We start from the raw sequence: 12,902 nt of genomic DNA, 5'->3' as shown, positions 1-12,902 counted from the left end.
TTAAGACAGTCTGGAGTTATTCAACAAGGAACAGCAGAGGTCTAGAAAGCTGCTTCTGTGCCCTATTTAGTGTCCAGGTAAAGTCCTTATAAATCAGCCAGAAGATAAAATATGCAGCTTGATCCCAGCCAAGACGAAGGAGCAGACTGGACGACGTCTCCAGGTCAGTCCAAACCCTATTTCCTAAGAACAGTAAGGTCAAAATAAAGTCCCTTTCTGCAGTCCCAAGTGAATTGCTTTTGACCCAAGGACTGCTTGCAGTTTAAACCTCAACAAAAACAACTTTTTCGATTACCATTATATATTCAATGCCTGTTGCACTATACCTGCCCAAGGATCTCAGCAATACAGCTGTACACCAAGCAGCTGCTAAAGCCCAACTTCTGAAAATGAGAAATTACCACACTGTGCATGAGATAAAATACAGAATGGCAAAGACAAAGAGTGATGGCTCCAGTAATGTTTTATATCCAGGTAAGCAGTGAGATGTTTGCTGGCATCTGAACATCTTTTGACAAGCGGTTCTATCTAAGAAAACAAAAGAAGGAATTATTTTAATACGTTCTGGAGCAAAAAAGAACTATTTCTTAAATTCATAGTTAGAAAAGTCACACTTACGTTTGTGAAATATTTTAGCCACAGGAAAACAAGTCTTAACAGCGTGCTGATCTTCAGAAAAGCAGCTACGAGGAAACCACCCTTTCTTAATAGAAATGCTCTGCATGTGACATCCATATTAGCTTTGGTTGCTTTAGGGATTAAAATTACTTTTCTACTAATTTGCAGCTCTTTGCAATGCAAAATCCAACACAAACTGAAAGCAGGAACTAGGTTGTTTCTGGCTCATACATCATTAGACCTGTCAGTTAAACTCCAGTTGCAGAGCTGCTATTCCTGGCTGGAATGTTTGAGCCATGAAAAACATGGCCTGACTTTCAATTTATAGGGCTGGCACTTTGGCGTTTGGAGACAGTGAAAATTGTTCATAGATGATGCATATTTCAGCTAGAAGTCATTAAATGGCCTTAAGTAAGGAATGTCACAATGTCATTTTCAAAGAACCAGTATTCAGATTTTTGTCACATATTAAGCATTCCTTTAACATACAAAACTTCCCCGGAAGTGGATTTGTTTGGTTTGGTTTGTTTTTTTTTTAACAATCTTATGTTCAATTTCTAGAAAAGAGTAACTAAGAAAGCACATTGGCCAAAATACTCTATTTTGAAAATAAACCAATAAATGTTAAAATAAGAAACCGAACACACAGCTCTCTAGGCACTGGTCTGCTGTATACAGTTCCATGAATCTAAAGTCATCTGTTATATGAAAGAAATACTTCATCAGATAATTAAACTTCTTACTCTGCACTAGTAAAAAGAGACTCTGTAAGAAATCAAATCTGGACTGATGTCTGCAGGGACGTTTTCAAATAAATAGTTTCTACAGAAAATTTACGTGCTTATTACACTTACAAAGGCTTGTGATTTCCTTAAGGACTTGAAATGTTAAATTATTTCCCTCACTGGTTCTAGTTTCCATTATTTTTGACTGCTCCAAGAGAATAAACAGGTGACTTTGCTCATTGCTCCAGCCGTGTGACACCATTAGACTGATCAAAATTAATAAATAACAAAAGATTTAACGAGGAAGAAAGAACACAGCCACTGGCTTTAATTGGGATCACCGCATTCGGCAGAACTGAAAGAAGGCTGTAATATAAGAAACGGGCTTGAGAGGAAAGTACAAAGGAGTCAGGATCTGGCAGGCAAATGCGATACACATGTGGTGAGGCAGCCTGTCATCCATCTCCTGGATGGAGATCTCTTTGTTGTTCTGCTGGGGCGGTTTGGAGATGTCCAGCTTGCAGAGCGTGCAAGATGAAATAGGTGCACGTCTAACCAAAATAGTTTTGTTCGTAAAATCCAAAGAGATGCAGGGACCAGCCCTGAAAACAGGGATGTTCTTGGTTGTCAGGGTAACATGATCACCCCAGACAACGCCGACGTCAGCAGGAATCCACAGCACACGTTGGGTACCCAAGAATACGAGTCTTCCTGCTTCCCTCTTGTAATTAAGCTACGGAGAGATGGAGGTAACTGTTGCTAAGTTGTGGCTCTGTGTTTTACTCTGTGTGAGCAGTCGAAGAAAACCCAACAATAGGGCTGATGCTCAGCAAACAGCCTTACTGGTGTTTTACCCATGAAACTTTCTGATATAAATAAAAAAGAATCAACAGATAGCAGAAAAACAAAGAACTACAGGGAACGATCCTTTTGTTAAATGTAGCAGTGTCCAGCAAACATGACCAGATCCAATGATACAAAAAATACTACTATTATTTTCTTTTTCTTTAGGGTAACACTCATGTAGCTTTGCTTTCATCGGATCAAATGCCCACTGTGTACGTTCTAAGAAGTTAATGCAGAGTTTTCCAAATTTCCAAGATGTTCAAAGTCTGCAGCCTAACCTCTGGATGAGTACACTGCCTTCTCCATCAAACCAACAGATTTCAAATCACCACTCAGCTGCAAATATACAAAGATTCAGACATGCAGTAGAATAAATGACCAGATGAACAAGTTTTTCTTGTATGCCGTGCTAACAATCCCATAAAACAAATAAACTGAAGTCATATGGCTAACTAAAAAAAAATGTGCCATTTTTGAGGAATTTTTACTAATGAAAGTAGTTACACTTTCTAACAGTCACCGATCTCACAGCATTACCAATGTGTGTTTACAGATCACTCTTCTATTGCAGTCTACTTGGTGTTTTGGATAGGTATTCCCCTGAAAATATTTTCAGAAAGCTATCCAGCCGAAAAGAATTCCCATGGAGTAGAAAATGTTAAATATTCTCAATTTTTAATATTAAAGTTGACAAGAACAGCCTCGTGTTTTTTAATCTTACTCTATGTAACTGCTGTTGTTTTCTTCCCTTCCTAAAAAAAAACCTGGTTTTAAATCACTTTGTTTAAATCCCTCTAGAGGTTAGACCAGCTCTTTAGCACCCTGCAGTGATTAAAACGTTCAGTCATCAAATGGGATACACATTAGTGCTTGTGCAGAAGAACAAAACAACATGATTTTAAAAATATTCAGGTAAAAATAAGTTTATTTTTTCATTGTTCTGGTATTAGAAAACAATTTATACTCAGCGAGGACTAATGGGAGACAGAGATTTAAAAAATTACAAATGGAGGAAAGCCTAAGGAAAAAAAGGTAGAAAACATCACTCTTAATTTTCAGAGTAGCAAACTGTACAATCAGTGTAGGTTAAAATCTATTCTTTTACCCATGGCTGGGACCCATTTGCAGCAAATTTTGCAATGCAGCCTTTCCCAGCTGATGAGAGATGTTGCTTCTTCACTCATGAAGCCCAAGAAACTTAACTGTACTCGTCCTTCCCTCTTTCCTCCCTTGGTACGTAATAAGCTGGCTGGTTTACATTTAGGTTGATAGGTCATATATGACAAATAAAAAGTCTTTCCACAATAATTTCACAGTCAATACTAAGACGCCAGTGAACTTTCTCAGTTCTACTTGAAACTGAGTTGGGGTTGCTAGCATAAATATTTACATATCCATAAACACACATACACCTTCCTCCCACACACCCTTGTGACCATTATGCAGCTACATAGCTCATATTACCCATCTACAAATACAGAGATTTTTCGAGTTACAACTTGAAACGTCTATCAGCAGATGTAGGAAACCAACGACATGAAACATCAGCTGGCACTGAAGCTACCCAGAAAACAGCCATGCCCTCAGCTAGTATCTTGCTTTGCATAATTTACAGGTTACTAACACTCTCAAGTTTGCTTCATCAATATGGTAACAGCATATTTAGGCACATTTCCCACATTTAGGCAGAAAACACCTCTTGTTCTCCCGGTGCCATGCTCATCCCTCCCTGTGTCAGCTCAGCGGGTCCCCCCACTCCCCCCCCACAGGTCCTGAGCTGCTCTGGAGGAAACCCCTGGGTCCCATTAGCGCTGCCGCAGAGTCCAGCACAGAAGACTCATGATGGCCACAAAACATCCATGGAGTTAACATACGTGTCAGGTAACAAATGTAAGTTACAAATAATAACGTTCAGTTTGTGGTTTATATCAATCATCATATGCATTAAAGAAAAATAATACAAGAAATAGTTTTACTATATCTTTTGAATGGTTCATGTTAAAAAGCTTTTAAAATCTCTTGCAATTACTGCTCACCCTGTGATCAAAAATACAAACCAAACTCAGGCAAGGCCAAGCATCATTTTAAATTAAACTTAAAATCTACATCAAATACCTCTCTGGTGTTGTTTAGGTGCTAACAGATGATAATCTTTTTTTTAAACATCATATTGTTTTCAATTCCACTCAACTAACATCAGACAGGAAAAGCAGCTCAACACCTTTCTTAGAGGAGCTCTGCCATCACCTGGCACAAAGGCAGGTGGGGATTACAGACAATGTGAACCAAAGTTCAAGATGCCCCTAAAACAATGTGAAAGCAGAGTTGGATCTCAAAAGCTCTCTGGATTTCAGGCAGCCCTTACGACTCCCTATCTCAACTAAAAGTAGACCTTTGTCTCCATGCTTGGCTACACAAAATGAAATTACTCCAAAATTTGAGGAGTTAGAAAATACTAAGATGTTACAGTTCATATTAAGTTCTTCATAGGCCCAAAAAAAAAGGCGAGAGTCAAAATCTACTAAAGTTAATTCCTTAACTGGGAGTTTTGGTGAGCTGCACTGAAGTTGTTTCTTTTTCTTGATTTTCATCATTACTCATTTCTCAGAAATTACTGTAGAATCATTCCTGAAATCACCATCTCTGAACAAAATCCCACTGATTCCCACTAATTGGCTCACAGGAATCCAGATTCTTCTGTGCATTACAGGTAACTGTCCTCAACTGCTGAATTTGTTATGCTTTTCATAAAAAAATTACCCTGGCGCAAGTCGTGGCAGTGACCGTTCGTATTGCTGTTACTAGTTGCAGAAGGGCACTGGCTAGACAGCTGGAAGGAAAGCAGGGTCTGGCCACTGCACTGCCTTGGGGCTGTCATTTTTTCCACAGCCAATCCCCCCTCCTTCTGCCCACCAGGTCTGTCTTTCTCTCCCCGCTATGGACTTCACACCTTCCTCGTTTTGCTGATTCTCAACTGCTCAAGGCTTCTCCTTTTCCTGCTAAAAGTTAATTATCAATCATTTATCTCCGTGACATTAGGTGTTTTTTATGTATGCATTCAAGTATGTCTGTATGACACTCCAGGATCAATGATGATCTCTGCCTCCCCCTTTCAAACACAAAAATAATCAATGCAAATACTTTAATAGTACCGTCATAGCCATTCATCATTCCTGATCTTAAAACTAATATCTCTGCTTTGAAGTGAGGATAGGTTAAACGACCAGCCCCCTCAGTAATTATGTCCCTTTTATGGCAAGTTTTCTGGTATACAACAGCTGGTTTTATTATTATTAATGCTGCACGTTGACTACAAAAAATCTGACCTGAATGGGATAAAACCAAACCAGCTGTTTCATCTCCTTTCATCTATCCACATCTCAAAGGGGGCTTTGTGCACCATCGGTTTCGACCGAAGAGCTGAGAAATCCCATGTCACAACAGGGGCACGATGTATGTGGGTCATCTAATACCCAGCAATCCAGAGCCCCGCCGACGGAAAGCTCTGCCCAGCCAATCCTCCCCCACTTAATCTCACCAGGCTGAACTCGCATGGAGGAAAACAACGAGCACTCGCTCCACTGAACTTCTACAGTGAATAAATAAAAAGAAACGAGAGAGCCAGCGTGTTCAGTTGTAGAACCTGCCCTGAACGTCCAGATGAGCAGTAGGACTGGGGCGGGGGGGTTAGTCCCCAAAATTAGAAAAAAAAAACCCAAATGCTAGCTTAGATCCATTACATTGCTTCTGCACACAACACAGAAATCACTCCCTTCTTCCACCACAGAAAATGACTTCTCCCAGCGCTCTCCCTCACAGCCTCCTTCATTACCCTGGTTTTGCATACTTCTGTCACCAAAGGAGATACATCGGTGCTGCCCACCAACTCAAGATGACAAAAGCTCAAAAATAGAACATTTTAATTACAGATCTATTTTAATTTCACTTGCAAAGAATAACTAGACAGCAAAAGCAGCCCACACAAAACCCAAAAATACCCCACAGCCACTCCGAGGAGTTCACTGAGGTTCATCCACCGCTCCCATTTAATGATCCCAGACGTGATTACTGGTGAAGCCTGGAACCAGAACAATTCAATTTTACAGAAAGATATCAAGTACAAACCTAGCTCACTAAGATACTGCAATGGTTAATTAGTGCAGCTTTGACTTGAGATGACATTGCTAGTACCAAAAGATTACACATGTAAAGTACGTTTTACGGTATTATTTAGCCATGGCTCCAACACGGCTGACTCTTTTCAGGCTTCTTCTCAAACACTAGTAATTACATTTTAACGAAAAGCCATTCAATACATCACTTTTTATAGCCTGAAAAAAATTAATCATTCAAATAGATGTTTATTTCCAACAGCAATAACTATGAAAACAGGATGCAAAGAACATGCATGAGCAGTATTCCACATGCTGCTGTGTTTCCTATATTTTAAGCTGTCACAGTAACAATTAACAATATGGTACCTCATGTATCCTTTAGTGAGGTAAGGCATCAGTCAGCCTTCTAATGAAGCACAGCTGTTAATTGAACATACACAGTGTATCAATAGTTGCACGCTGCACAGAGGGCAATCCTGACTCTGAACGGTCAGGGCTACGCTGAGAACCGGACCGCCCGCCCGAGCAGATCCAGGCACTGGGCACGTCCACGGCATGGTGTCACCGGGCAGCTCTCCGCTCCCGCACCAGCTCCGGTGGGACTGGCGAGATCTCGGTGGCCTTTCACCGGCGGGAGCCTCTGGAGTTCATCAGTGAAACAGAGCCTGGCACAAATGGGGTGTCTTTAATCCAGAAGCACCCTGGCACAGGGTCAGTATCCCCCGAAACTAGGCGGGAGTGAAGAGCCTGGAGGGAAACGATGGGATACTGAAGCACAAGCACCCAGAAGAAGGTGATGAATTAGCCTCAAGAGAAAATCCCGAATCAAAACCCTCTCTCCTCTTCAGCCCAAGACACACAACACCAGGGAACTGCACCAATGCCACATCACAGCCTTTCCCTTTGCACGGAAAAGCGCCTAGTGAAAAATATTCCTTTAAAACTTTTATTACTGCAAAGACCATGCTGCTCCAAGCCTCAGCACCAGCGCTGCTCCGAGTTTTACTAGGATCGGAGGGCAGGATTTTCTTCCCTTCTCTCTACACCAAAGTGCCACAGCGCAAAAGCTTTCCTCAGAGTAACGACGGGACGTGCTCGCCCGTAAATGAAGAAAATTGCATTTGCACCATTATACACCATTATGAGAGAACCACATGTCTTTGTTCATTAGCGTTATTTACATAAAATGCAATTTCGGTAGCTTTGTACAACTGGCCTTAAACTACCAGGTGTGCTGCAGGGCAATGCAGAGCTTCACACTGCTCGAGATCTCCGTATTTCAGGGCTGAAACTATCAGGCTGCCTGCTCGCACTTCGGGGGACATCAGTGTCAGAAGTGTCCTTAATCGGACCAAGCTGGAGCACAACAGTATTCAGACTTTTAATTAAAATATTTAATGTGCAAGTTATTATGCAATTTTATCAGTTGCAGCACTTCTACACAGTCTCTCATCTCAAGTTTAGCGTTAATGGTTCAAATAATAATTACGGAAAATAACTGATTTGGAGAAACGACATAATAAACACTATGAACTACTACTTTGGGATACTTCTAATACACCGCAAAGATTAATCCCCAAGTAGGAAAAAAAAAAAAAACAAAGCAAACCACTTGCATAGCCCCGTTGCAGTAATTCCTCTGCAGTAACCATTTGTTGCAGAATCAAGGATAAAAACAAATAAAAAACTAGTTGTGAGCAACAGATTTAATTTTAATCTGCACTAGCCATAAATTTGCATCTGGCTGTTCAAAAACCCCTTGTTTTTAGCATTATGTAGACAATGAGGTGCATGATACACTGCAATCCTATCAGAATACAGAATTAGAAACAAAAACATTTAAAAGTATCGCAAAGAGCCGCTGAAGTTTTGATGATGGATATAAAGATAATAGTAAACAATTTCCAACTTGGCAGAACAACTCAACGCAACCTGTTATGGAGATTAAACACTTGGAACCGTATCTATGCATACCTATATTGCGCATAACAAAAATTAAGAGAGAGATAAAAATTTCTAGCATCCTATGTTTTCACTAGCTACTTTTATCTTACATGCTGTGTAATATGCGAAAGCATCAAGGGTAAAATACATGGTCCCTCTTCTGGAGGCAGTACCATCCAAAAGTTAGATTTTCATAGCTCTAATAGAGTCTTAAAGGGGTATATAATCCAACCAGCTACGTGCACGCCCATTTCCCTCTCTAACCTTCTCAAATCCAAGCTACAGCCACAGGAAATGGGGATTAAAGATCAAGGCAGGCTCCAGCTTCTGCTGCAAACAGATGGGCAGAGGCAACGAGTGAACCCCAGACTCCAGCCCCAAAGGCGGCCTGACAACATGCAGCTGCTGGTTTCTTCTGCAATCCTCTATGCCCATGTAACGAGTGGGGGAAAGGCGAGCCTTGCCACATCTGCGGGGTCAGAAGCACACTCACCTTGGCTACTGCTGGCCATCCACAGCAGAGCTGTGCACCCCACTGCAACGGGGCCAGCCGTGGAGAAGCCAGGTCCCCTCCCGGTGCCACCCCTGCCCCACAGTGCGTGCTGAGGCGAGTCACCCTTGGCAGGCACCTACTTCTCTCCAGTGACTAAAATAGAGCCAGGACGACTGGTTCAGACGGAGGCATCTCAAAGTTGGACATTGGAGTGAAGGCAGATGAATCCTGCTTGTCACCTCTGAGTCACGGTTCCTCCAGGGTTTTTCACCTGAGGCTGCACAACTATGTAACACCCACGGTCAGGACTTAAAATTATATCCTGGCCGAGAGCGATCTGTGAAATGGAGGATACAAAATTTGACAGTTTTATCATAAATAGCCCTTAGGCCTTCTAAAAAGAAGCCATGCAGGGAAAACAATTACTGCTAGATAGCCGTATGTTTTAATGGGAGTGCAGATCTCTGAAAATTAACTTTAAAATGGTATTGTAGGGATAAGTTTATTGCTCCTTAGTAGTAAGGACAAAAGTATCATTTAATTTGACTGCCAGGGCTGAAACCTCCACGAAAGCACCAAAGCCGTGACATCCCAGGCTTACAAAGCACCGTCAGCCCCATTGCTAACAGCACATTAGCTCTGCAATCCTAAGAGAAGTAAAAGTCATGCTAAAAATTGCTTCGGGGACAAAAATAAGTAGATGATACCTGAAGCTGCAGAGGAAAAGCATTTCTGTTGTAACAATTTTATGCTGTCATTTTAACAGACTATAAATAGATTTAAAAATATTTACTGAAGGCCATATTCTGCAGAGCTGAATTTACCCAGCGGCGTTATCTAAGAAAGGACTGGAGAATGGAGCACTAAATTAGGCTGATAATACAGCTCTAGAAATAATATATTCCATTTTCATTCATTCCACTTTCTTCCTCAGTTTCTTCAATTGATAAATTTGCACTGATATTTTTCTCCTCAAACGGTATCCACAAATCTCTAGTATCTGATGATGGTGAGTTGGAATGAAAACTGGCATTTACAGCCCCTTTACGCCAAGTCTTCCCTCCCTCGCCCAAAAAAAAGTTTTGCTATAAACTCAACCAAAAATTATAGAAGGGCAGCTGTAACGGAAACATTCTTCAAAGATGATGAATTAAAATCTCTCTGAAATAGTTATATCATTGCCATTTAATTTAACTGAAGAGATTCACAGTACTTGAAATATTTGGTAAGTATAATGGATTAGTGATATGCTGAGATGAAACGGAGATGATCTGGGTCAGGCGTTTCTGCCAGCTGCCCGTCCTCCTGCCTGCCCGGGGTCCCGCACTCCCACCTCCCCAGGCTGCTAAAAGAAACTCTTGAATTTATCCTGCATATTCAGGCACAGTGAAGTCAGTGGCACTGACAACGAAACAGCAGGTTGCTCTTGGATACCGCATTTTATTCTCAAATGAAGACAAAGACCCTTGCTTTTTGGCCTATAACCAAGCATACTGCAATTTTTTTACTGTAATAATAATAGCAGAACATCCTCAAAGCCAGGAGAAAGGAAGTTAGCAACAGTAACTCCAAGGCATGATTCATTTTCCTCAGAGTACTGGGAAGTTTCTCCTGACCCATACCAGTTCAGAAGACATGTTCAACGGCACAGGTGAAAACAGTCTCCAAAGCCAGAGGAAAACAGAAACAAGACCCCTCACCATTAACTTCTCCCTTTACTTCCTCTACTGCCATACAGTAAGGGACCAGGGCAACCAGCCAGGCAAGGGCTCACAGCAGCAAAACCTGCCCAAGCCACAGGATCCAAGAAGCTGTTCCTGGGAGCTCCACAGGGACCCACAGGGTTTGCTGGCCCCATCCACCTCGCCCTGCAAAGCCATAGATGTTACCAACAGAGGAGGAGGGATGCTCCAAGCCTCAACTCTAAGAGCAGTTCTAATTCTCTCCCCAAAAACTCTCATTGAAACCTCAACAGTGTTGTTAAACCACCATGATTCCACAGAACTTCCAAGCTGCTCTCCTACACCTACCCTAAAAGGCTATGTGTAAGCCCAAACCCTTCTGGTTTATGCCTTCAGGTGGAGCGTTTGACTGAGAGGGATCGAGCACCCATCCTTTGCTCAGCACTGGCAACAGTAAGTGAAATGCTGAAGAGCAAATGCCCATCTTGAAGCAATCCAGTTTTTGGGTTTTGCCTCAAACAGATGAACATCTAGCCTTCGGTATGGCGTTTCAACTAGTGGTATACCAAGGTCAGATGATGCCAGGGAATATAATAAAAACCAGAAAGTATTTTTAAATCACCGTTTCACACAACAGCCTACTGAAAGAGGATATAAAGTCTGACTCACTGTAATCTTCATACATTTAATGGATTTTTCCACACTCCCGTTGGGCTCCATACCAACAGGAAGAAGGTTATTTTCCTCAGTGAAGATCATTAACAATTCATATGCAGCAGTTTCAACCATATGTGGCTCGTCAGCTGACTGCCTTGATCTGTTAACCAGTCTGGTGGTGGAGTTCTTCTAGCTTAAATGAGGAGCACATTATTTCATACTTTTAATAATATTACAGAGAATGACACTAAAGTAATTTGCTGTGAAAGAAATGTTGCTTTTATTCAGAAACATGGTTGTTTAATCATCCTCTACCTAAACGTGCTGCTCACTTTTTTCCCTTTCTCCTGTATGCTTGCGGGGGAAGAAAGAGATGTGGGAGGACATTTGCAAGACATAAAAAGCTTCAGAAGTTTCCAGTTGGTACCATGCACTGATAAAACCCTGTTTCAATTGGCTAGAAAATAAGACAAGAGAGAAAAGGGGGAAAATTCATAGTAAAGAACGGTTTTCTCACTTCCTTCCAATCACTGCTTAGTTCACCAAGAAAGGGGTGAAAAAGTCTCTTTCCATCAGCATAGAAAAAGCTGGGTTTTCATCAAATACTTTAGAAAATTTACAGATGCCAAAGCATTTTTCTACAAATCTCAGCGCTACCTCTGCTGCACTGCCTCCCTGCACTGAATCACCATTTTGTAAGTATCCAATTTTTGGTTAAATACGAGCAATTAGAGGAAACACAGCAAAAGAGGAAATCATGATTCCATGACAGCCTTATGCAAAGTTATAGTTACTGAAATCAATGAAATTATTATTGTGTGGAATGAGAAAAAAAAAGTGTGATACATTTCTCCAAGCTACTTACATTCTGTGCCCAATCTCAGATGAAGATGCTCTCACCGGTACACAAAACTCTGGTCAACAGTCCAGCAAAACTGTAAATTAATGATGGTACCCCTACTCTCAGAGTCAAACACATGCTAAAGTATCTGCTGCATTCTGGCCCTTTTGTTGATAGAGTACTGACTTTATCTTTTTCCTAATGTATATAAATTATAGTCATTTATTCAATGAAATTGTGTTTCAAACGTGCGTATCAAATCTGTTAATCTCGAAGTCCCAGAGCAGTCTGTATGTATTACACAAGCAACATTTACTTTGTCAAGGAAATAAAAACCTCTGCAAAAGAAAGCGCCAAGAGCAGCCAATGCATCCATGCAATCGGCTGGTTTGGCCCAGAACAGATCTGTTTTCAGAAAACAGTAACGGATCAGATATGACCTTCGGTTATTATGCCTACCTTCCAGATTCCTAATCCTCCTCTATGAAAACTGTATCTCCTTCAGAACGAAGGTAAGCTGAATTATTCCAAACCCAGTATTTAATGGTTTCTGCACTGACAGAAAACACACGAGTTCCTAAGCTGTATAAAGATACTGCCAGAAAATAAGCAAAGCAATTTTGGCCGTTTTCCTGTAACATTCAAACAGACAGAAATACAAATTTTACAAACACAGCAAAGGGCCATAAAGAACCATTCCAGTTGTGTTTGTTTTGAAAAGAAACTTGTTTTAAAATAATACTTAATCATGTACTCACAACCAGAAAGACAGAGGAAGGTCTAGCACAGGCGACTCCAGGGTTCTGCTCCTCACATCTCATGCAGTTCAGGGCAAACTCTTACCCTCCACAGCATCTCAACACCCCTTGCTTTTCATTTGCCTATGGAGCTGGAACACAGGAGGTTCCACATAAATATGAGGAAAAATTTCTTTACGGTGAGGGTGACCGAACACTGGAACAGGCTGCCCAGAGAGGTTGT

At 41.3% G+C, this 12,902-nt stretch overlaps 1 protein-coding gene across 5 annotated transcripts in view; it reads right to left on the bottom strand.

The window, feature by feature from the left end:
* The window catches only part of DIP2C (disco interacting protein 2 homolog C), a 334,890-nt gene that overhangs the window by 237,156 nt on the left and 84,832 nt on the right, over positions 1-12,902 (bottom strand). The window lies entirely within an intron of this gene.

This window comes from Nyctibius grandis, chromosome 7 (assembly GCF_013368605.1).
Source record: "Nyctibius grandis isolate bNycGra1 chromosome 7, bNycGra1.pri, whole genome shotgun sequence".
NCBI classification, from domain to species: domain Eukaryota; kingdom Metazoa; phylum Chordata; class Aves; order Nyctibiiformes; family Nyctibiidae; genus Nyctibius; species Nyctibius grandis.
The sequence above is the reverse complement of the archived record's forward strand: the minus strand, read 5'-3'. Positions and strand labels throughout refer to the sequence as shown.